The following is a 23,114-nucleotide window of genomic DNA, read 5'->3' as shown; positions in this document are numbered from 1 at the left end:
CCTACCTTCTCACAAAGCCCAGGAGCACGAATGGTTTTAGGAAACATTTTGTTCTTAGTCTGCTAAGCTCTTTGTTTTGCTGTGCTTATTTAGTCCCAGCTGTGGAGGTAAATATGATGGAGGGGCTCTGAATTTTCTTTCAGGATCTCCAAACTGAAGCACTTCCATTTCCATTGCAGAATGGTCTCAGTGACACCTGGGGGTGTTGGTTTAACAGCAGGTTTTTGATGGCAGTGCTTTGCCCTGTCATCTAGCTCTCAGTGCTACCCTTGGTTAAGTGAAGGGCAGTTTCCATAGGCACATCTGGCTGTTTTGGTGCTTAAAAGAGAGATGGAGATGATGCTATCAGGCTGCTAGAGGAGATGGCAAGGTTGTGGAAAGGAAAAGCAAACTGTTATACTCGTGTGATCCTCAGAAAGGGGTGTAAATAACTCATCCTTGATGTAATGAGGCCCAGCCCACCCCAGACATCTCCTTGGGATCCCAATTCAGGAAGACTTTCTGCTTTATTTCTGCCTGTTGTCTGTCTATAGGGAGTAAAGCTCATCTTGCAGTCTCCGAGGGCATCTTTGATTCTCTATCCTTCTAATTAGAACTGATTTAAGGACTGGGGGGAGGCTGAATATTTTCCTCCGCTGGAAAACACAATTTGTTGACTGGAGCTTCTCATGAGCTCATGCCACATCGGACTGATAGTTTTCAGCAGGAAGAGAGAAATTTCACACAACTCCAAACAAAATGATTATGCATGCAGGGACTGAAGGGTGAGGGGGGAGGCATTATTTCCATGAGAAAGTGGTTTATTTTCAGTAGATGTGAAAGGAACATATTTAGATGCTTCACTTCTGGCTCGCGTATCAACATAATTGTTGTGCATGCATTACAAGTTCTGCGTGATAACCTATTTTAGCTGTCAGGGGGTCAATGTGGGCTTGCACGCTGGGTATTCTGTGTTACCACTGCCATCTCCTCAGGGAGGCTCTCGGAGCAAATCTTTACCCAGCACCTGGAAGAAATGGGGCTGTCAGATCTTTGCTGGAGGTGTCTTCATGGAACCATGGAATGGTTTGAGTTGGAAGAGACCCTTAGAGGCCATCTGGTCCTATTGCAATGGACAAGGACGCCTATAGCTCCATCAGGAGCTCAGAGCAGCTCTTGCGTTATAGTAAGGAAAGCAAGGGCACACTGGGAGCAAACAGGACTGCAGCTGGAAGCCCGTGCCCCTGTCTGACCCAGAGCACTGTGCCTCTAGAGGCAGATCAGTGCTGCTCAGTAGCTCTGCCAGCCAGCCGAGCCACTGGGGTGCTATTTCTGAAGGCTGATATATGCTCGGGCTGTTCTGCTCACTGAACTGCTGAGACATGGATTCCTGACAGGCACACAGCGAAAGGGAAATTAGCAGTGGATAAAGTGAATTAAACATAATAAAAATAAAAATGTCCAGCCGGAGCATTCATCTATTATACGAACAGCTTCTCAGCTTGGGGAATATTTGAGGCGGAGAGATGTTACATAATGCAAACGGCAGGGCCTGGATTGAAGGAGAGCTCTTAGGGCTGTCTGTTAGAGGGTTGCTGGTGTTGGTGCTGAATAAACTGGGGCCAGGGAGAGCTGGCCAGAGGTACAGGAATGGCTTCAGGTGTTGAGCCCTTTGCTGTTTCATTTGGAGAGTCGAGAATGAAGAGATGGGAATGAGAGAGAGGGCTGAGATGGGAAATACTGTATTCCACACAGTATTTGGCAGGATGCTGCTTTCTGCTGGGTAATGCAGAGCAAACCCCTTAATGTGTAAGATTTATAAAAGGGCTGTAAGAAGGGGACAGACTCATTAGTGGGTTCTGTGTGATAGGACAAGGGGAAATGACTTCCAATTAGAACAGGGGGATTTAGAGTGGATGTAAGGCAGAAGGTTTGGCACTGAGGGCGGTGAGGCGCTGGCACAGGTTGCCCAGAGAGGCGGTGGTGCCCCGTCCCTGCAGACAGCCCAGGTCAGGCTGTTGGGGCTGTGAGCACTGCTGGAGCTGTGGGTGTCCCTGTGCACTGCAGGGAGCGGCACCAGGCGGCCTTTGAGGGTCCCTTCCAACTCAAACCATCCTATGATCCTCCTTTTCCTGAAGCCTCTTCCCCTCTCTCCCTTGAATGGCATCGTGGCAATACGGGCATCCCTGGGTCTGTCCCAATCCTGCCATTGAGCTCCAGGCTGTCCTTGACCGAGACATTTGTTTTATTCTCTCTTAAATGGCAGGGTCGGCTCCTGAGACAGATATACAGAGACCCCAAGGCTTCAGGGCTTTGATCTTGTCAATGTTCTTTTAACAAAACCTGACCTTTAGAGTTATGGATTAAGGAGAAGAGCCCTCTGTAGCCTGACCACTGGAATAATACGAGCTACAGAGTTTTCCCCAGTGATCGCTGTCATGAAGGGAATCACTCTTCCCTCCCACATAAGTGAGTGCTCTCAAACCACCTACTTGCAGCCTGTAATTTTGTGCCCATCTTTGTTGTACTTTGGCTATGATTTATAGCACAACGCAAGCTTATTTTGTGTAGCATCTCTTATACAAACATTATCCCCTGAACTCTACTTAGGGGCCAATAAAACAAGTTGGTACAGAGCATAAATTAGAGCCAGCAGTGGTTTTGAGGTTGGCCAGTGAATACATTTAGGGCATTCAGTTACGACTGGGAGATGAAGGAGGGAATCTGAAGCACGGGGAAGAAGAGTACGTTCAGTTTGGAAAGGCTGGTTTAGTCAGCAAGCAGGACAGCTGGGTGTAAGGTGCTTGGAAGATGGGTAGACTTTTAGACTAGCTGCATGTCTGGTACTTCTTTAGAGTACTTCCTTCAGAGCACAGGAGTGCTGAAGCTTGTCCAGGTGCTGTCTGGCACGATGTCTGCTTCTTGGTGACATCTGATTTGCAATTTCCTTCTAAAATGGACTGCATGTGCCACTGCTGTCTGAAGGGGTGCTCAAAGGTATGCCTTACACTACTGGAGAAATGAGGGAGAGGTGGACTCTGAGCATAATGCATTGCTGCTGCTGCTGCCCCACGCTGGGCAGGCTCTAACACTGGGGTTTGTCAATGTGTTTAAGTGAAGCTCCACCAGGCACCTAGGAAAACCTTCCTACAGAGCAGGTGGTTTGCTTTCTGAGGCTGTTTGCAGCGCAGTCCTGGCTGGGACCCAGGTACCCTGGTGCTGCTCTTTCATCTCATGCAAGCACGCTGACAGAGGAGATGCGTGAAAGGCTGTGCTGCATCCACCCCGAAGCCGGTGGCACTGCCCCAGGGAAGAATCAGTCCTCTGGAGGTTGCTCTGTGTCTCTGAGCAAGGCTCAGCCAAGTGGCAGTGTACAAATGTAAAATAATGAGGTAGCAGCAGAGAGTGTCTGGAGCGAGCGGGGAGGAATGAAGATGGATGACTGTAGCTAAGAGACGATTTGAAAAGGGATAAATACAGGCAACAAGTTATTCACCACAGCAATTTGTAAAGAGTGCTAAAAACCTTCAGACAGGATTGTTTCACATCACCTCTCTTTCTATTTGCAGCCTGACAATTCTCGTGTAAATGGTGTTGATGGATGGCTGCAAACCAGTCCCTTAATCTGCTCCTCTGGTAGTGATTAACACAACTCCCAGCATCCAGGGCTGGGGGGATTGGGGCTGGCTGAGAGGCAGGTAATGGGGTGGGACATTGAACCTTTGGGGGAGGAGTGTAATGGGCAGGGAAGCAACCAGATGTGGTTGAGTTAATGGTCTGAAACACAAGGAAAGATGAGCAGGAGATGGAGCACTTTCCAGTGCTGGCTCTGCAGGTTCTATGCAGCTCAGAGCCTCTCACCCCAAATCCCAGCTTTTTTGGGAATGTGGCAGTGCTCTGGGTGTGACCCTGAGATCTGCGTATGCTCTTACATGACTTTTTCTTCTGGTGCCTTAATTTCTCACGTGTTGGGTGAAGCATTGTAATGCATTCTGACATCCAGAATACACTTGTTCAAGTGTGTTAGACTTGGATAATGAAAGGGAGGCAGCAACCATCAGAGCAGAGAAGTGAAGTGTGACAGTGGGGACAGAATGCAATTACTTGCTCTGGGAGCTGGCTATAGCATCTAAGTTAATCTCTTGACAAATTACCTTTGGATTTTAATTAATAGAAATGCATAAGGATCCTGGGGGCTGAAAGGGAGCTTGTTTTGTTTTCTTTTGCTTCCTGTCTCTGAAGTCAGCATCTTCTCCATCCAAGCCCTTATCTGTGCAGGCAATGTGGGCCAGCCCTGATTCCAAGAGCAGAGCACCACCTCCTGAGCTGGGAGCTCCCCTTGATGGCACTGCTCTTTCCCTGCTGTGCCCTGGGCTGACCTTCCCACATCATATCAGTGGGCTGAGAGAGTGAGTGAGCACCAGTATGGCTGTAGCAGCTGGAGAAATGGGAGAGGGGGCAAAAAAGAAGCTGTGCACGAAGATGTGTTTGGTTTGATTCACTTTTCCTTTCCTGAGGAAGAAGGGGAAATTGCTGCAAGCGGTGAGAAAAGGGCAGGAGCTTTGTAAAATGAAGATAAAGGAATGGAAATAGGTATTTTCTTGGAAGCCTTTGAGGTAGGCTGGTTGGAAGTAGTATTGCTGCCTGCAGGATTAAGAATAATAGGAAGCTGGGAGAAGGAGGAGGGGGGAAATATCTCAGCTTTGCTTTACTTTTTGAATTGTAGTGCTGAGGTGTCCCAAACACAGCAACTCTTTGTGTTATCAAAGTAGCAAAGCGTGTGCTTTGCTTCGACCATGTGGATGTGGGCAACCACGGCTTGCTGTGAATCGGCCTTTGCTGATGTTCCCCTTCCAGTGGCACTTCCCCAACTTCTGTACTGATTAAAAACGGGAACTCTGAGTATGTTTGGTAATCTACAAAGTGAGAGCTGGGTATTTTGTCAGACGAAAATATTCAAGCCCACAATTGGCTATCAAACAACAGCTGGAGGTGAATGGAGCACTTCTAGACTGCCTCTATCTGTGCTATTCTCCCTCATTCAGCAGAGAGGCTCTGAGAAGGGCTTGGTAATTATCTTCAAGACTGGAGGCATGTCAGCCAGCCAAAGGTGAGGCCCTCCCTGTGTTGGGAGGAAAGCCATTTTCAATCAGCCCTGCTAACTCCAGCAGCAGCGCAAACTCACTTCAGCCAAAGAGGTGCTTGGGCTGGAAACAATAAAACAGATTAGACTATCTTCAATGAAATTGCAGAACTGTCTCCCAAGTGCTTAATTGACCTTGTTCTTAGAATCATATTCGGAATGTGTTGTTATACTGCATAATGAGCAGATCTGTCCCCTGCTGTCCCAAGGTTTGCTTTCAGTGTATAGACTTGCAGATTTCTCTTCTGCTGTCACTTCCAGCAAGATGCAACATGACTTTTGATGCAGAAGTCTCTATCAGTCAGGTCACCTTGCCCTTTGCCAGGAACGTGACTCACTGCAGAAGCTTCTCATCTGGCTGTGACTCAGCTTTGAGATAAAAACAACCCTTCCTTTTGCCCTGCAACCAGCACCCATCTGCTGCTTTTTGAAGAGCCAGCCTGGTACAAGCTGTATATCAGGCCTCTTCAGCAAATGTCTACTTCTCCATGACAAGAGAATCCATGCAGCTCTCGAGCAGCCTTTTGAACATAGAGGCTATGTCATGCTTCAAGTCTCAGGGCTGGCATCATTGGCTAGTTTAGCACAGTTGCAATTTCAGTACCAATCTCCCATTTGAAAACCAGCTTCCCTCCAGCAGGAGCAGCCACAGTAAGAATCTGTGTGGTTTCTTGAAGAATTTGTCAGCACTGCAGAATATCGTGCCTTAAAACTGGTCTGAAACATGCCTGCACCAAAGCAGTTCCTCAGAAACCTGCAAGCTGTTATGCCCACAAAATGAATCAGACCATAGTTGTCAAAAGAATGCTCTTTTAAGTTAATCTGTCTTCTGTTCATCCTTGTTTGCCTATGAAATTATTCTGTGGAAGGTTCCTCCTTCAATCAGTGGTTTGAGTCCTTACTTCAAATGAATTATTCTCCCAAGGAGGTGGAGGGGTCACCATCCCTGGAGGTGTTCCAGGATAGTGGAGATGTGGTACTGGGGGGCACAGTAGGCATGGGCTGGGGCTGGACCTGAGGATCTGAGGGACTTTTTCCATCCATAATGATTCTATAATTTGTTCCCATTCCTCAACTCTACAGCCCAAGCTCCATCTGGAGGCTGCCTCTTCCCCAAGGCAACTCAAACCTCCTCAAATAGCATTAGGACTTGGGTTAGCATTCTGGTAGGCCTCTACTGCACAGGCTGCTATCTCAGAGTCATTTCCTGTCTGAGATTTTTGGTGTGTGGTGTGGCACACAGAATTAATGATTCAAGGAGGTTGTGGATGCCCCATCCCTGGAGGCATTCAAGGCCAGGCTGGATGTGGCTCTGGGCAGCGTGGTCTGGTAGTTGGTGCTCCTGCACATAGCAGGGGGTTGGAACTGGATGATCATTGTGGTCCTTTTCAACCCAGGGCATTCTATGACTCTGGAGGTCACTTCATTTCCACCAAAGAACTTGAACAGGAATTTATAAAGCACTTAGATTTAGTGAAAGAGTTTTGCTCCCCTGCAAATTCTCAAGAATATTAAAAATGAAATAAAGACCAAGCAAGAACAGTCCCTCCAGTTGCCCCTCTAACTCCAATATTCAGAGTCTGTTTCTGATGTTATTACCCTGTGAAGGGCCCTGTTGGAAGCTCTTGTTGTATGCTGCTTCCCCCAGCACTTGGCAGGAAGAAATGGTGGTTGTGGATGGATTGGTGCATCTTCCTCCATGGCCACGTTTGTTCCCCTGCTCCTCCTGGGGGGCACGGTGGGATTTGGAGGCTGTGCTGATGCAGAAGGGAAGCAGGAGGAAAGTTCTTGTTAGCAAGCTGTGGTTTGGGCCACCCTGTTCTGTGCTGCCCCTGCAGCAATTGCAGATGGTGGATCTCTTGGTGTTTCTTTTAGGATCCAAACTCAAATATTGATCTGCTTCTCCCCGGTCCCTGTTTGGCTCTGCTGAGTTCACAGCTGCTCCTCAGAGACTGTCTGAATCCTCTTTGTACAACTCCGTGACTTTATTAATAACTTTGAGGTACCAAGCAGGGTAAATGATGTTCTTTCCTACAAGAAGCCTTCATTGCTGCCCTTGTCTGCCGTATCTGCTGCAGATCCCTTCAAACTTCCAATGTTCACACACTTTGACTATCAAATCCTTTCTCTACTTCCATCCTAATTCAGTCCTAATTCAGAAATAGATGCTAGCACTAATATTACTGCACCCTCTGAACCTGAATCCAGACATTCCCTACATAGACTCAACTTTACCTTTCTGGAAAAGCTGTTTGTTTGTTTTTTTTATATAATTTTTGCCAGAAACCCTTGCCAGCTTTTCTGGACACAAGAAGTGTAACAGGAGCAGGAGGCACAGGGGATGGAAGTTGTCTGTCTGGAAGAGAACATGTGGAAACGAGCAACCTTAGCTGTGGTCTATCCTACAGCAAGCAAATTGACCTTGTGTTGAAATGGTTATTGTGCAGCCTCCAAGGGGAGTATTGGCTGCAAATATATTGCTGACATAATTAAAACATAGTGACTGCCTGCTTTTTCGGGGTGGAGCAGGCTTGCAGAGGGTGGCAGGCACCTAGCTGTGGAGTGGAAGGAAGTCCTCCTCACCTCAGTCTTTCCCACTGCTATTAATTTTCATTACAGAGGAAATGAAATTCAACCCAGGAGACCCGCCCCCTACCCCCGCCTTTGGTTTCCAAGGAGGAAAGAGTTTCACTTTATGGCAGCAAAATGCACTTTAAGATGTCTGTAAGTCTCCTTGTCCACTGGTTTATGGTTCAAGTCCCAGCTTGTCGATTGGCAGAGAGTTGCTGCTTCCACTGGTCAGCCTTTGCCTGCTGCTGGTTTCTCCCTGTAGTATTCATCTCCATGCTTCAGGGCATCAGGCAGCTTCTAATTAATTGGGGTCAAGGAGAAAATTTCCCCACGGGGAGGTTTTATATCCACCTGCTGCAATGCAGGGCTTCCTGAGCCTTCCAGCAGAGCCTGTGGTGCTGGCTTTGGGCAGACAACATACTGGGTTAACTAGACCTGGTATGTAACCCAGCCTGACAGCTCTAGGACCTGAATGCTTCCTAATATCTCATGGACTTTTGTGGCTTTCACTCCTTCCTCTGAACTGGCTACAAATGCAGTAGACAGCTCTGATCTTTGAAATTTTGGTTTTTTTTGGGGGGGGGGAGGGGGAGAAGGAAAGACCTTGCTGATGAGGCTCTGAGGGATGCTAAGGCAGCCAGAACTCAATCCCATGAAGGGTGAGAGATGATGGTTTGCACTGGTTTGCTTTCCAGTCTCAACACCCCAGAGGCAAGCAGGGTGAGGGAAGAAAGCTGCGTGTGTCTCCTGGGGGGGCTCTTTCCAAGCCACACATCAGCAGTGGTCACCAGCATGGGTGCATGGTATAAAGCCAGCAGGGTGGGGGCTCACCCTGCAGAAGCCAAGGGCTGGGGGGCAGCTTGAACGGTGCCTGGAGGCAGTGCCAGCAGCCTCTTGCTGCTCCACAATCTGTGCTTTGGTAGGGGGGATGTGTTTTCTGTGCTGAGAAGCCTCAGTGAGGGAAGGGGGGAAAAACAAAGGGAGGGAAGGAGGCTGCAGCTCTGTAAAACAAGCAGCAGAGTGACCTGTCATCTTTACAGAGGGAACTGGATAGAGACAGGCACTGATCTCTGCTATCTCTATGCAGGGTTTTAGCCCCACGGTCATTTCTGTTAGTAAAGCAAATGAATGTTGCTCCTTAGCACCTGACGACAGACGCCTTCCCTCAACCTGTCCTTTCTAATCTGTAGGGAAAGGACAGGTTACCTCTGTCAGGTTCCTAATGATGATGGAAGCTCAAGTTTCCCCAAAGCCACTGCCTTACATCCTGCATCCCACGGTGCTGTGGACAAAGTGTTCCGAGGGCTCTTTCAACTGCCAGGAAATAATCCCAAGGCACAAATGTGTCCTTCAAGTCTCTCCCAGGGAGCTGCTTGCTCAGAGTTAGTGCTGGCAGGAGCTTGAAAAAGAATTTTTAAGAGAGCTGCTGGTTTCTTCTTAAACAGCAGCAGCCCAAAATTCTGCTTTAGCGAAGTGTCTGATCAATTAGGACCTGGATACAGAGCTGGTCCTCATTGCACCCACCTCTGCTTGATCCACTGCTTCCTCCCTTTGTGAATTTTAACATCCACTCCTGTCCAGGCTGCAGAGCCATGTCCTGACATGGGAGAGGCCACCAAACCTCCTTGCATGTGCTTCCGTGGCTCAGGTTTGACTGACAGCTCCAAGGAGGACAAATCTCATCTCCCTGATATTAAACTTAACCTTTCTGGGCTGCACTTTAAACAGCTGTGGAATTACACTGTCCCTTCCTTTAATCACAGGAGGTTTTAAGGTAACATTTTGCTGTTTAATGCTGCAGCCTACCCAGATTTACTCGTGATGGGATCCAGAGGGCATGGAGGGGGGTAGAGAAGAGGGAGAGCCCATCCCTGGGTCTGCAGCCCTTGGGTGAAAGCTGCTGGAGGCAGTGCTGTGACAGCAGCTGAGGTTTCATCAGCATCCTGCTGGATGTGTTTATTTAGGCTAAAAGGCTATGGGACACGGCCTCTAGGCTCATAGTCTGCTCCACGAAAGGAATGATGGCCATTTTTCCATCACTCAGCTCTGGTTGATCTGTCTCCCTTCTGGTGAGGGCCATTCAGGTGTCTGTGTGCTGCTCCAGGCAAACGCAGCATCGTAGAGAAGTAAAGCACTTCAGCTGTTCTGTGCTGACCTGTTGCAGCTGTGGTCATCCTCCCTGCCTTCCTCCAACACAAAACCTCCCCATTGCCACTTGGGCAAACCAGCAACAGCACCACATGTGCACACAAAATGGGTAAATCCTCCCCTGAAAATGCAGCCCATGAATGTTCTCTGAACAGTATCTGAATGTCCCCACTTTGTGCTGGAGCCCGTTATCTTTAATTAAACTCCCACATTCTCTTTTCCTCTAGTTTCCAGACTTGTTAATATTTCTTGGATCTCATTAACGTTTTATTTTTTTCTCCGCAAATTCATTTTATTTTCTTTCCAAGTCAGACATTTTAACAGATAATGAGTCTAATTTATATTTTTGGAGGGGGAGGAACCCACCTAACCTCCTAGGCCTGAAGTTGCAATTAAATAACGTAGCAAGGGGCTGTGAAATGAGGCCAGAAGAGGCTGTAAGGGCTGAAGGAGGTTGCATTTCTCTCTGCTCAGTTCTCAGCTTTTTGCACAGGATGGCAACGGAGCAGTGCTGTCCCCTTTGCATCTGTTACAGCATCCCAATCTCATTGCCCTGCACCTTGAGGACAGGGTAGGAGCAGTCAGGGCTGCGGATCTGCTTGCAGCCCAGAAATGAGCCATGTATTATTAGAGACTTAAAACTTTAAATACTGCCCCTATAAATAGCTGCAAGGTGAGCTGGCTGCAGAGCAGGGAGGAGCTGGCCAGTTCTATTGCTTGTGCTGTCCTCAGCCAACCCTCCCATCCCTGGGGTGAGGGGCTCCAGTGTGTGCTGTGCTTCCAGCTGCAGATGGATATAATCCTATAGAATGTGCACTGGATGAAATAGAGCAGATCTCCTAGAGACCATCTGCAGTGTACAGTGTCATGAGGAATGAGCTCTCTGAGCAGGAGAATCCTTTCTGTGGGTGGCCACAGTTAGAAGGGCAGATCAAGACAGTGCAAAACAGCCGGGTGCTGAGCAAGCAGCAGATGTTGCAACCAGCCCCACTTCTGGAGGCTTAGTGCTGGGTTAAGGCTTGGTGTCGGAGGAAAAGGGTCCTGATGGGACCTCTGCTCAAATGCTTTTTGGTGTTCTCCTTCCCACCTGCCACGAAATGCTCCCACCCTGCCATCCCTGTCCCCGTCAGGATGATGTTTATGGCTGCAGTTTGTTCCCTCCTTCATGCTGCAAATTCATTGCTCCCAAGGGCAGTGTGAAATTTATTGCCAGCTCTCGGCAGGTGTGTCAGGCCACCAAGTCATCCCCACGTGAGCCAGATCAGAATCAGGCCCAGCTCTCCTGCAGCAGAACCTCTGAAAGTCAGATGAGGCAATGGGGGAAATGATGCTGCTTGAAGTGCAGGGAGAGGAGATTCAAATAAAAGTTCATTGGAGGAAATATTTGGAATCTGGGGAGGCAAACAGATCCTATTGTTTGGTGCAGGGCTGCTGGAGTGAGGCTTTGTCTCCAAAACAGGCACAGGTTTGCTGTGGATGGGATTGAGATCGCTCACAAAAGAGGAGTGAGAGCAAGGGGATCAGGGTTAATGCAGAGAGCTGAGAGCAGGGATGTGTCTGCATAAAATCCATGGGCTTGGATTTAATGGTAATCACTGATCTGGCACTTCTGGCTCGTGGCTGCTGTCTGTACACTGAAATCCTGCCCAAAAGCATAGGGTGATCAGGGCAGTGGTCAGTTCTGTTTCTCTGCCATGCCTGAGCCCTCTGCATCTCCCCACCTCCATCTCACAGCTGGAGGAGCTTTGGGGACCTGAGGACAGGCTCTCTGCCAGCTGCTGGCTTGCCACACAGCAAGGTGCAGCTCTAACTGGGAAGCTGAGCTCCACTGTTCTGCTGCACAAACCCTTCCCAGGCTGCGCTGCCCATGAATCAGTGAGCTCCAATCCTTCTGCCAATGCCCTTCAGTTCTGCTCCTGCTGGGAACTGGAAGCTCAGCTGAGTGCAGATGTACCCAGTACCAGTTTGCTGCAAACCCGAGCAGAGCAGCAGCTGAGCCTTGGGATGGCACCAGCTGTGGGGAGAAGCTGTGCCTGGGAGTGTGTCTGCAGTAGGTCTGCAGAGCAGAGATGTCCACAGAGCTCTGCAGAACAAACAGCACAAAGAGTTGGATGTCCTCGTCCCAGCATCACCCTGCTGCTGTCCTGCTCCTCACAGGGGTAGGTCTGGGAAAGCAGCCCTGGGTTGATGCAAAACCCCAATGTCACCACATGCAGCAGAACTGAGTGATTCCAGAGGTAATGAGAGGAAAGCACAGACAAGGAACTGCCTGACCAGATGAGAGGTGAATGTCTGAGCTGACAGAGAGCAAACCAAGGTGTAAGGCTGTAATCAATAGCATGGCAGCCCAGGGAGGAAGAGATGGGATTCATTATAGAAAGGATAAAACAGATATTACCCAAGGAGCCTATAGGATGTGTAGGAGAATTAAGATTTAACTCTCCAAGCACTGACAACAGAAAGGAGGATTTGCAATAGATCAAGTCCAACTTGCATAGCTTTGTAAAGACTTAAATGGGATTTTTTTTCTACTGGACAGCTTTTTTTACAATGTCTTCTCTGCTCTGTCCTCTAATGTATGTATCCTTATCTCCAAGTGGTTGCTGGGGAAATGCTTGGTTTTATTCTTTTCCCTTGATACGATATCTAATCAGATTTCTTTTTCTTGCAATGCTTCCATCCCCCTGCACCTGTCCCAGAGATGGATATTTGGAGCCATACAGTCAGAATGATGAGGATGCTGTCTGCATCTGTAACAGGTTTGCATCCCGCTGATGGGCCTGCACTTCAGCATGAAACTTCTGAGTGGGATTGCCCTTTGTATGGGAGTGCAAAATGTCTTTTGATGCTCTCTGTCCAAAATGTCAGCTAGTCCATCCTACGCAACTGCTGTAACAACAAATCTTATCTACTGCTTTCACATTTAGCAGGCTCTGGTAGTGGCCCCAGGAATCTGTGCTGCAGAGCAGGCAGTGCTGATGGCAAGGAGGGAGGGAGAGAGAAGCCAGGGAGAGAGAGAGATGCACAAAGTCAAGAGCACTGAGCAGGGGAGGCAGACGCTGCAGGGCCCCATCTGTTCTTGCTCTTGATTGCTACATGCAATGGAGATGATTTCTTATTAGTGGGGTTGGCTGAGGGCTTTGCTGAGATTCCTGATGAGCTGCCCTCTCTGGCTGCACCTGAAGGCTGGCTTTTGTACAGAAATAACTCTGTTGTTAAGATAAAAGCTGACAGTTGAACAAAAGTAATTCCGTCTTTGTGCTGTAGTGTATGCTTTCTGGTAGAAAACTGGCACCAATTCCAAGTGCATCCTCCATTGAACTGGGTTTGTAAATGCATTTCAGTGCTGACTGCCTTGGGCTGGGGAGTTGTGCTGCCAGCGTGGCATCTCATAGCACTGACCTCTTGGCCTAAGGGGATTCAGAGAGCAAATCTGGCCTCTCTGGGGCACAGGTAAAGGCTATGAAAATGCTGATCTCTTTGGCTTGCAAACCAGCCCCTACCCTCCAACCATGATCAGCAGTGAGGATGCTGCTATGCTCAGTTCAAGTCTGAGCTTCTCACTTAGAGTGGAAGAGATGCAGCTGCCCACATGTCTCAGGGTCTCTCTCAGAGCAGGGAAAATTCTGGGCAGAGTTGCCTTTAAGATCTGCGTGCTCCCTAATGAGGCACATGGAGTCTGCTGGGTGCTGTGATGGCTTTTCTTCAGCAACTGCGCTTAATCCCTTGGCAGCCTTCCATTTGGGCAAAAGTAAAGTCTTTCTCTAGTTCTTCCTCCCCAGTGAGGTGGGAGAATGGGAGATGAAGGATTAGGAGGAGCAGGGGAGGGGGTAACCATGCAGCAGTGTAGCTGGACAAGGAATGGTGCTTAAGGTGGAGAGGAAGACGAGGAGACAGTCTGATTCTGTCTAAGCTGGGAGGTACAGACAGATGGATCCAGCTGATGACTGACCTTTGTCTGGAGCTCCCCTTGTACCTGTCCCAAGGGATGGCCTCATTGCCCTTATCCTCCTTCCCTAGTGATAAATTAAGGAGAGCTGTTCCTATTTATTCTCACATTTAGTAGTAGATGCCCAGACCTCTTCAGATGCAGAAGATGGCAGCTCAGAGGAGATGGATGGCAGCTTTATATGGAAGCTCAGGCAAAGGGCAGTGTCAGCATGATGAATGTTCCCAATGCCTCAACCTGGGAGAGGGTCTGGGGAATGGGAGACTTCCCTTTAGTCAGGAAAGAGGACGTGTGTGAGCGCCTAGGCAGTATTAAGGTCCACAAGTCCATGGGACCTGATGGGGTGCATCCACGTGTGCTGAGGGAGCTGGCGGAGGTCATTGCCGAACCGCTCTCCATCATTTTTGAGAGGTCTTGGATAACAGGGGAGGTCCCTGAAGACTGGAGGATAGCCAATGTCTCCAGTCTTCAAAAAGGGCAAGAAGGATGATCCGGGTAATTATAGGCCTGTCAGCCTCACCTCCGTCCCTGGAAAGGTGATGGAACAGCTTGTGCTGGATACCATCTCCAGACAACTGGGAGAAAAGGAGGTTATCAGAAGTAGTCAGCATGGGTTCACCAAGGGGAGGTCGTGCTCGACCAACTTGGTAGCCTTCTATGATGCTGTCACATGCTGGGTGGATGGGGGAAGAGTGGTAGATGTAGTCTACCTTGATTTTAGAAAGGCATTTGATACTGTCTCCCACAGCATCCTTATAACAAAGCTGAGGAAGTGTGGGATAGACGAGTGGACAGTGAGGAGGGTTGAGAACTGGCTGACTGACAGAGCGCAGAGGGTCGTCATTGGTGGCGCAGAGTCTGGCTGGAGACCTGTGACCAGTGGTGTCCCCCAGGGGTCTGTGCTGGGTCCGGTCTTGTTCAACATCTTCATCAATGACCTTGATGAGGGGATAGTGGCCACCCTCAGCAAGTTTGCTGATGATACGAAGTTGGGAGGATTGGCTGACACGCCTGAAGGCTGTGCTGCCATTCAGCGAGACCTGGACAGGCTGGAGAGCTGGGCAGTAAGAAACCGGATGAGGTTCAACGAAAGCAAGTGTAGGGTCTTACACCTAGGGAGGAATAATTGCGTGCACCAATACAGGCTGGGGGATGAGCTGCTGGAGAGGAGCTCTGCAGAGAGGGTGGACGACAGGTTGGCCATGAGCCAGCAGTGTGCCCTCGTGGCCAAAAAGGCCAATAGCATTCTGGGGTGCATTAAGAAGAACATGTCCAGGTCGAGGGAGGTGATCCTCCCCCTCTACTCTGCCCTGGTAAGGCCTCATCTGGAGTACTGTGTCCAGTTCTGGGCTCCCCAGTACAAAAAAGACAGGGATCTCTTGGAAAGAGTCCAGCGGAGGGCCACAAAGATGGTGAAGGGCCTGGAGCATCTCCCCTATGAAGAAAGGCTGAGTGAACTGGGTCTGTTTAGCCTTGAGAAAAGACGACTGAGAGGGGACCTGATCCAGGTTTATAAATACCTGAGATGTGGCGGCCATAGCGGTGAGGCCAGTCTCTTTTCAGTGGTTCGTGGAGACAGGACGAGGGGAAACGGACATCAGCTGCAGCACAGGAAGTTTCGCACGAATGTGCGTAAGAACTTCTTCACGGTGAGGTGACGGAGCACTGGAACAGGCTGCCCAGGGAGGTTGTGGGGTCTCCTTCTCTGGAGATATTCAAGTCTCGCCTGGACGCCTACCTGTGCGATGTGGTGTAGGGAACCTGCTTTGGCAGGGGGTTGGCCTCGATGATCTCTAGAGGTCCCTTCCAACCCCTACAATTCTGTGATTCTATGAACTGGCTCCAAGAAAGTAATGGAGAAAGTCCCTCAGGTATGGCCGTGGGGTCAAGGAGATGACAGTGCAGGAACACTTGGTTTGACTTCGTGGTGGGGAGGGAGGGAACAGCAGAGAGGGAGAGTTTCATGAAACAGCTGTTTTTCCTCGTTCCAAAGGGATGTTTTCTTCCAAAGGGACACTTGTTGCATAGAGAGATGGCTGTGTTGGCTCTGTCCCTCCCTCCAGCACTCACACCAGCACAAGCTCAGTTCCAAAGTCTTCTGCCTGCTCCTGCTGCCTTGGTAAGAGATCTGCAGCAGGTTCTTGGGGCTGTCCTTGTTTGGGCTGTAGAGGAGGCTCAGGATGTAACTCATGTTATGGGGGAGTTGGGCCTTGGGGCTTTGGAAGAAAGGATCAAGCTGGCAGAGATGGACTAATGAGGCTTTGTGCAGGGGATTTGTATTCTTTCAACTGGGCAACACCTGGGATTTCTTCCCCTGCCACGTCTACCTTTGATTTTCTTCATTACTGATGTGGCAGGAGCTCCCCTTCCTAGGGACACTGTGGCAGGCTCAGCTAATACCTGATTAAATGTTTCATGCTTCTGAGCGGAGGGGAGCAGAGTACGTGTGTCCTGGCAGAACACAAACCCTCCCGCTCCCTTCTGCAGAGGCAGGGATGGGTGAGCAGGCAGCAGAACCCGATGGGAGCTGTTGCTCCCCTGGGACAGACAGTGCTGCAAAGCCCTCTGTGAGCGCAGGTGGTGGCAGCTCCTTTTGCTCACTTTGAGCCTCGAGCTTCTGAAGTCCTCCTTTGGCCTTAGAATTTCACAGCAGCTGAGGATGACATTTCCAAACCAGCCTGTGGACATCAGGTGGATGTATCCCACCGGGGATGTATGTGGGTGCTGCTCAGATTGCAATGGGCTTTCTGTTCCTCTCTCCACGTATAACTGCAAAATCTGGCCTCATCTCAGGCCTCTTCTCCCTCATTGTCATACCCTCACCCTCTGACAGTGCCATCCCAGGGGTCTTGTGGATCTGTTATCTGTGGGATTGCATAGCTATGTAGCCAAGCTGCAGCAGGACCCCTGCTGCCTTTTGTTGCATCCCACTGGCAAGGAAGATGAACTGCTTTCTGCAGCAATTCCTTTTGCATGTGCTAAGGTGCCTGGATGAAAGCAATCATGGTTAGCCACTGCGAGGCTCCAGCAAGCACATGTTTGTTCTAGGAGCATTAATCTAACACAAGGTCTGGGAACGGGATTTTGTACCCCTGTGATATAAACGCCAAATGGAATTAATAACGAAAAAACCCAGTCCTGCTAGATGCTGAACGAAGGAAGCAGCTGTTGTTTGCTTGTTTTTAATGGCTCACAGGAACAGGCGGCCATAAACAGTTAAATTTCTCTTGACAGCTGGGGAGTGCTTTGGATGCCTAACAGCCAGCACTGAGGGCTCTTTGGCACCTCCGCATATTTCCCCTGCAGAAGCTGATGTTTTGCTGTCCATCGCTTTCTTGCCTTGATCAGAGAGTGAATACAAATGACACCTTGATGATTACTCACATTTTCAAATGCTATCCAACAGCCAGAGCTGTCGTCTTTCATAACGCCGTGTTGGGCTCCCACTGCATCGCTTCGTGGCTTGCCCACATCTCTTCCAACAATTGAGCCCACACGTGTGATTTCTTGCAGTTTTTGGAGTGGTTTGGGGAGGGAGGGGGATTTTGTCACCGGTCAAATAATCTGAGTGCAGCTGTAAGACAGAAATCAGAGGTTTTAGAAGTTCCAAGTGCCGGGATAAGGCTTAGGATCAATGGCACGTGCAGCATCTTCCCCCCAGGGACATTGAGTGCTTTGATTACCAGTGCAATTGAGTGCAATGATTACCAGTGAGTGAATGTGCAGAGGTCAGCTCTGTTCTTGGTCAAAAAATGGCTTTTCCCAATTCATGCCATGGTTTCATGAGGTCCCCGGAATGGGGCGGTGTTTCTTAGTGGATAAATATTCTGTGGTGATATATGTTGGGAGTCAGTTTCATGTTTACTGCAGTGGTTTATGCCTTAGTGTTAAATCCAGCAAATAAATGGTCTCAGTTATGAGGGAAGAGGAGTTGGATGATGTTGGGTCCCCAATGGAGCTGATTTGGTTCCATGATGCTGTGGTAGAGTCCAGGTGCTACAGAAGACAGTCTCAGAAGTGTAAGCATTTTGTACGTCAAAATCAGAACTGATAACTGTTTAAAATAAGTTAAATGAATCATCAAGATAATGTGCTTTGGGTCTCATTTGGGTCATGCTTTTTTCCTGCTGAAGGGTCGCAGCAATGCTTTTGGAGCAGAGCTGAGTGGCAAGCCAGGAGTGCAGGGGGTGATATCTCAGCCTTGGTCAATGCCCAGCCATTGAGTTGACCACACAGCAGCTTGCTGCAAACAGAGAAAGCAAGGCACCCCGTGCCTCCCCCACCTCTGGTGGTGCTGGCTGAGCTGGTCCAAGCACTGCAGCTGCTCACCTTCCAAAAGAGAGGGTCAGCTTTGTGCTGCCGCGTGGCTCTCATGTGCAATGGGAAGTGAGGGTGGGCTGCCTTCAATCCAAGGTCCTCGTGTGCCCTCAGCCTCTGAGGCAGCGTGCCTGAGCCAGCCCTGCTTTTGACATTTCTATTCCAAAAGATCTCCTTCCATCACTCAGCCCTTCTTCCCCTGCCTTTGGTTTTCTGAGCGTAGTCATCCAATTTCTCACTGCCGTGAGCAGCTGAGGCCTCTGGAAACAAATTGAAGTGTCTTTGTTTCTAAGAAGTGATGCATTGCAGCAGCCAGCTGCCCTTCCTCTGCTCCTGTGTCCGCACACATGCTCGCACACACACCTTGACAGATGGCGATGCTCTGAGCGACTGCTTCAATTTTTACTCTTTTCTATAATCCATGGCTGGAGTGCCAAATGCTTTAAAGCTGCTACTGCTCCATAGATCACCCCAAAGTGTTAAAGTCCGGTGCAGTTAATAACCCTCTGGAAATGCTATCAATCAGCAGAGGAAAACCATCTAACAGCAGACTCCTTAGTGGCCAGCGTACCTGCTGGTGGCAGAGACAGATGTGGCTGCAGAGCTTTGCAGGGCTGCTTTCCTCTTTCTTTCTCCCCAAGCCCTACTGGAGTTTTGCTGCCTGGTGCTTCTAGGCTTGCTGGTTGCCCTCTCTTCCCCCAGCCCTGTGTGTTTTCTTTGCTCAAAGCCAACCTGTGTACGATGGGGTAGTAGTGGTGCCTTGCTGCTCAATTCATTTCCCTAAAATAAGTCCTTTCACCAACTCTGTGCTCATCTCCCCCCATCTTCAGGCAGCAGACTCAGCACGCAGGGGCTGTTCCTGCCTATGGATGTGTGCAGTGCATACTGCAGAAGTGCTTATAACTTTCTAGAAACTTCCAGACACTTTGAATGGATGCTGTCTTGTGGCTTCACTCCTGCTTTCCTGTGCTGACACAATTTCTCAGCTGGGTAGCTTTGTATTCCTTTATCTCTAACAGCCACTGTGGTCTCAGGTGCTGAATGCCACAGCACACAATTGTCACTGAGCAGAGGAGTGATGTTCCTGTGCACCCTTCCTGCAGTGCATCTCTCTGAATGCCCCCCTGTTGTCCCAGCATGGTGCTGGCTGTAAGATGGAGGGGATCGTGCCTCTGTTCCATGCATTTGTATTCCAGCAGTGCTGCTGGGCTTTCCTAGAAGTTGGGATGCTGCTCTCAGACACAGTAATGAGGGAAAGCAATGTGTGAACAATACAGAGCTAAAAAAGCAGGAAGGGATCTTCCTTAGGATAAAATGAGAAGCAGAAAGTCCAGGCCTGTTTTACTTAGTTTGGGTGATGCCCAGTTTTGATCTTTGCCAGTTTCCAGCTGTTGCCAGCTGCTGTGTGAACACAGGTCCTAAGCTCACCTCTTCATTCTGGAAGGTGCAAATAGCATCCTGCTCTGAGGCGTCCCACATCTGCATCTGAGTCTGCAGAGCAGCTGCCACAAGGGAAGGAAATGAAGGGAGTTATTTTGTGACTAACCCAATGGGTTAAGTTTACTTTGGAGTCAGCCCAATGCCTCTCAGCCTTCTTGGTTTAACTGGGCTGGAGAATGGTACAAAGAACTACCCATCTGCTGATGAGCAGTGGGAAGGTTGTTATGTCAGGAGACCCTTTGACAAACTCACCCTCCCTCCCCCCCCCCCCACCGTGCTCTTATCTTCCTGCTCTCCCTACACCCACCTTCCAGCCAAGGGATGCTCACCATGCCCTTTCCTTCCCACGAGCTGCTGGAGGCCGTTTCTCTCTTTTTCCCAAAGCTCGTGCCTGAAGGAATGTTGGGCCAGATGGGACCTGTGCAAGGGAAGGAACAGCTTGGCTCTTACTGTGCTTGAGTAAACAAGTGTCAGGCAGATTGTGGTGGGAAGTGATACATTAACCAGGTGACTCATGCAGCAGCAGCCTGTTGCTCTCCTCTCTCAGCATATGATACCTGCTATTCCAACCTGCTTTTTCCTCTCTGCCAGAGAGGTGTGGGATATCTACAGGTGCTCTGCTGAAGGACTCGTAGACCAGTTTCCTTGTCTCACCCTGCTTTGATGGCTTGCTGATGGATTAACAGCATATTAGTGCTGCATCGTGGGCAGAATGCTTGTGATAGCTCTGAGCCCATTGTGAATTATTAGGGACAGATTTTATTGGCCACATCACTTCTCTCTCCCTTTGGCTTCTGTAATGTCCGTGGGATGTATTGTTCATTCACCTTAAACAGCTGTGCATAAAGGACTTCCAATCTTTTTAAGTACTTGCTATTGAAAGCCCCAGCCATACAGAACTGGATCCACAGATCATTGTGTGCAGTATAAATAACTACAAAGCTAAGCCACTTAATTAAGAACTGTCTGTGCCTGGTAGCACGAAAGCCTTGTGCTGTATCAATATGTGTACAGGGTGAGCAAAAAAAATCTATATCAAACACCAGAGAAGAAATTCCTCTGGATTTAATGGAGTGGATGTAATCTCCATGCCAAATGTCATGGCTCTGGGAGAGCAGGAGGGAATATTAGTTTGTCCTTTAGTGCTCCTTTTTCTGCTATCCCTATCCTGAACGGTGTTATGCACTGATCTGGGCAGAATCTGTAGCATCAGCAAGGAGCTCTGCTGGCACCAGTTAGGTTCTGTAACAGCTGTGTGGTTTTATTTGTTCCTAAATAGAGAACAAACAAGGTGCTGAGGGAGGACTGCGGTAGGATTGCTGTTCCCTTCTTTGAGAGGCTTGTCCTCCAGCATTTTGCAGGCACTGAAGCTAAGGGCTGGTTCCAATTAGAACACATTTTCTGAGGCAAGGACGTGAAATCCAAACAAGCTTCCTTGGAACCCTAAGCCTTCCCCAGTGCCTTGCCCACAGCCAGTAGGCTGCAGTATAACAGCTGTCCTTGTCCTGCTGTGGATACTCAGTCTGATGCTAAAGGATCTCAAAGCAAGCCCACTGTACTGCTCTTCATCTAATCCAAAGCCCTCTTTCTCATTGTCTCTGTTACTTGACTGGCCTTGACCCTTCTGATCCTCAGCTGTGATGAAGAATGAGGCTGTCAGTCACAACTGGAGAGCATCTCTTCTTCTCTTTGTCACCCGCTGCTTCTCAATCCTCTTGGCTCTAGAGAGCTCAAGCCTAAGCTGAGCATGGGCTGTGTGAGTGATGCTTCAGCTCCCTTTTTTCTGAGGCTGACAGCACTTGCAGATCCATCTCCCTTCTAGGCAAGACGTTCTTTGACAGCTTCAGAACCAGTGTAAGCCCACAAAGAGGCAGAAAGTCAGGGAAAAAACTCTGTAGCTGATCTCAATCCCAAACCCTGCTGCCTAAGGTCCGTGAACGCATAGATCTCTTTTAGCTCTGTGTTCCAACTCCATTTTCCCAAGTCAGGTGCATGAAAGCCACTGTTGCTTGTATACTGAGCTGGGCTCTTAGTGAGCAGGCACTGTCTGATTGTTCCTTTGTCTTTACAAAGGCAGTAGGGAAGTGGCTGAGCAACTAATGTACTTGTCTGTGTTGTTACGGGGTAACCATAAATAAAGCAGATAATAAAAGCAGTCGTTTTCACTCTCTTCAAATAGTGACAGGAGCTTCCTAGAAAATTACCTTTTTACCTTTTTTCTTTTTTTTCCCCTCTGAGTACAAGTTAAAAGGGTTTAGTATTTCTCGACATCTAATAAACAACCACTTTCCCCTCATTTTCCATCCACTGAAGGAGAGGTAACGAATGCATTTTATTACTGTCTCAAGAGAAGACAAAGAATCAAGGATCTGAAAGCTTTTGGCTTTTGTAGATGGAAGTTGACTTGGAAGAGGGGACAGCATCTTCTGTTCCTGCAATCTGGCTTCATAGGGAAGATGTACACAACAATCCCAGTTTTTCATCCAAAGAAGAGAATGTCTTTTGAGAATGTCCCGTTTTCAGTGGGGAACAACCTCGCGTGTACCATTTTCAAAGTGAACAGGTGCCTCTGAGACTTCCTTAAGGGATGATAAATACATAAATACTTCAAGATCCAGAGAGTGCTGTCTTGATGGCCAGTTAGGCTATCAGAGAAGAGCAGAAAGGAGGCAGGTTCAGAAATGGAAAGTGGGAGTAACTCTGATACCACTTCCCTGACATCACTGCAGATGTGTTCCTCTATCCCTTTGTGCCTCTGCTCCCCATCTGCAGAGCAGAAATAATGCTGTTACACAAATGGTGTTAAAGAAGGCAGTGTGCCCCTGTATGTGTTTCCTTCTCCATCAGCCCTCAATAACAGCTCTTCAATAACTGGGTTGCACGTTGAGGCTTTTGTTAGCAGCCTGGTACCCAGCCAGGATGTGCAGTGCACAGCAAAGGGGTGCTGCCAGTGCTGGGAGCAGGGCTGGGTTTTGTGCAGCACTTTGTGTGACACGTGTCTGTGACAGCGCGCAGCACAGAGGTGTGATGCTGATGTTGAGAGAGCAGTTGGAGCGCTTCCACTTCTCACGTTCTGTCTGTTTTGCAGATGATGTGGTGGTTAGAGTGAGCCAATTAATGATCTGAAGCATGATACAGGATTCACTGTTATTATTTCTGGCAGAAATCAGGCGACCCAGCTGGGGCCTGTGACAGAGGTGCTGAACCACAGGAGGGAAGATCCTGTTCCTTCCCAGGGCTGATGTCCTCTTTAATAGCAACGCCTGGGATCTGATTGGTGCAGGGTGCTGGGATCTTCCTTCTTTATTTCAGCTCCTTCTTTATATCAGCCCCTTCTCGTGTCCAGCCAAATGGAGGAGGTGGCACTCCTGCTGCCGGCTGACACTTGCAGAGAGTAGAGTGACAAATACAAATGCATCAGCAGACAGCTGGGTTGAACTTTGAAGGCAGGGGTCTCTTTTTCCATCTAGGAGCAAAATTGTTTTTGTGTGAGAATGGGTGACAGCACAGCAAGGAGAGGAATGAGCCCCTGAGCTGCAAGCCTGGAGTTATCAGGACCTATTTAGC

General features: G+C 49.0%; 1 long non-coding RNA gene across 2 annotated transcripts; it reads right to left on the bottom strand.

The window, feature by feature from the left end:
• Positions 1-777: 777 nt before the first annotated feature.
• On the bottom strand, positions 778-19,989 carry LOC146542760 (uncharacterized). Of its 2 annotated transcripts, XR_014879700.1 has the most exons (4): positions 19,855-19,989; positions 19,536-19,609; positions 17,175-17,364; positions 778-1,006 (listed from the first exon to the last, which is right to left on the bottom strand). It is a non-coding gene; the product is annotated as an uncharacterized LOC146542760 (long non-coding RNA). The 2 variants fall into 2 exon arrangements; XR_014879699.1 differs by lacking the exon at positions 778-1,006 and having other exon boundaries at positions 16,967-17,364.
• Positions 19,990-23,114: the final 3,125 nt, after the last annotated feature.

Source organism: Meleagris gallopavo, chromosome 26 (assembly GCF_905368555.1).
Source record: "Meleagris gallopavo chromosome 26, MGAL_WU_HG_1.1, whole genome shotgun sequence".
Lineage (NCBI taxonomy): Eukaryota > Metazoa > Chordata > Aves > Galliformes > Phasianidae > Meleagris > Meleagris gallopavo.
The sequence above is the reverse complement of the archived record's forward strand: the minus strand, read 5'-3'. Positions and strand labels throughout refer to the sequence as shown.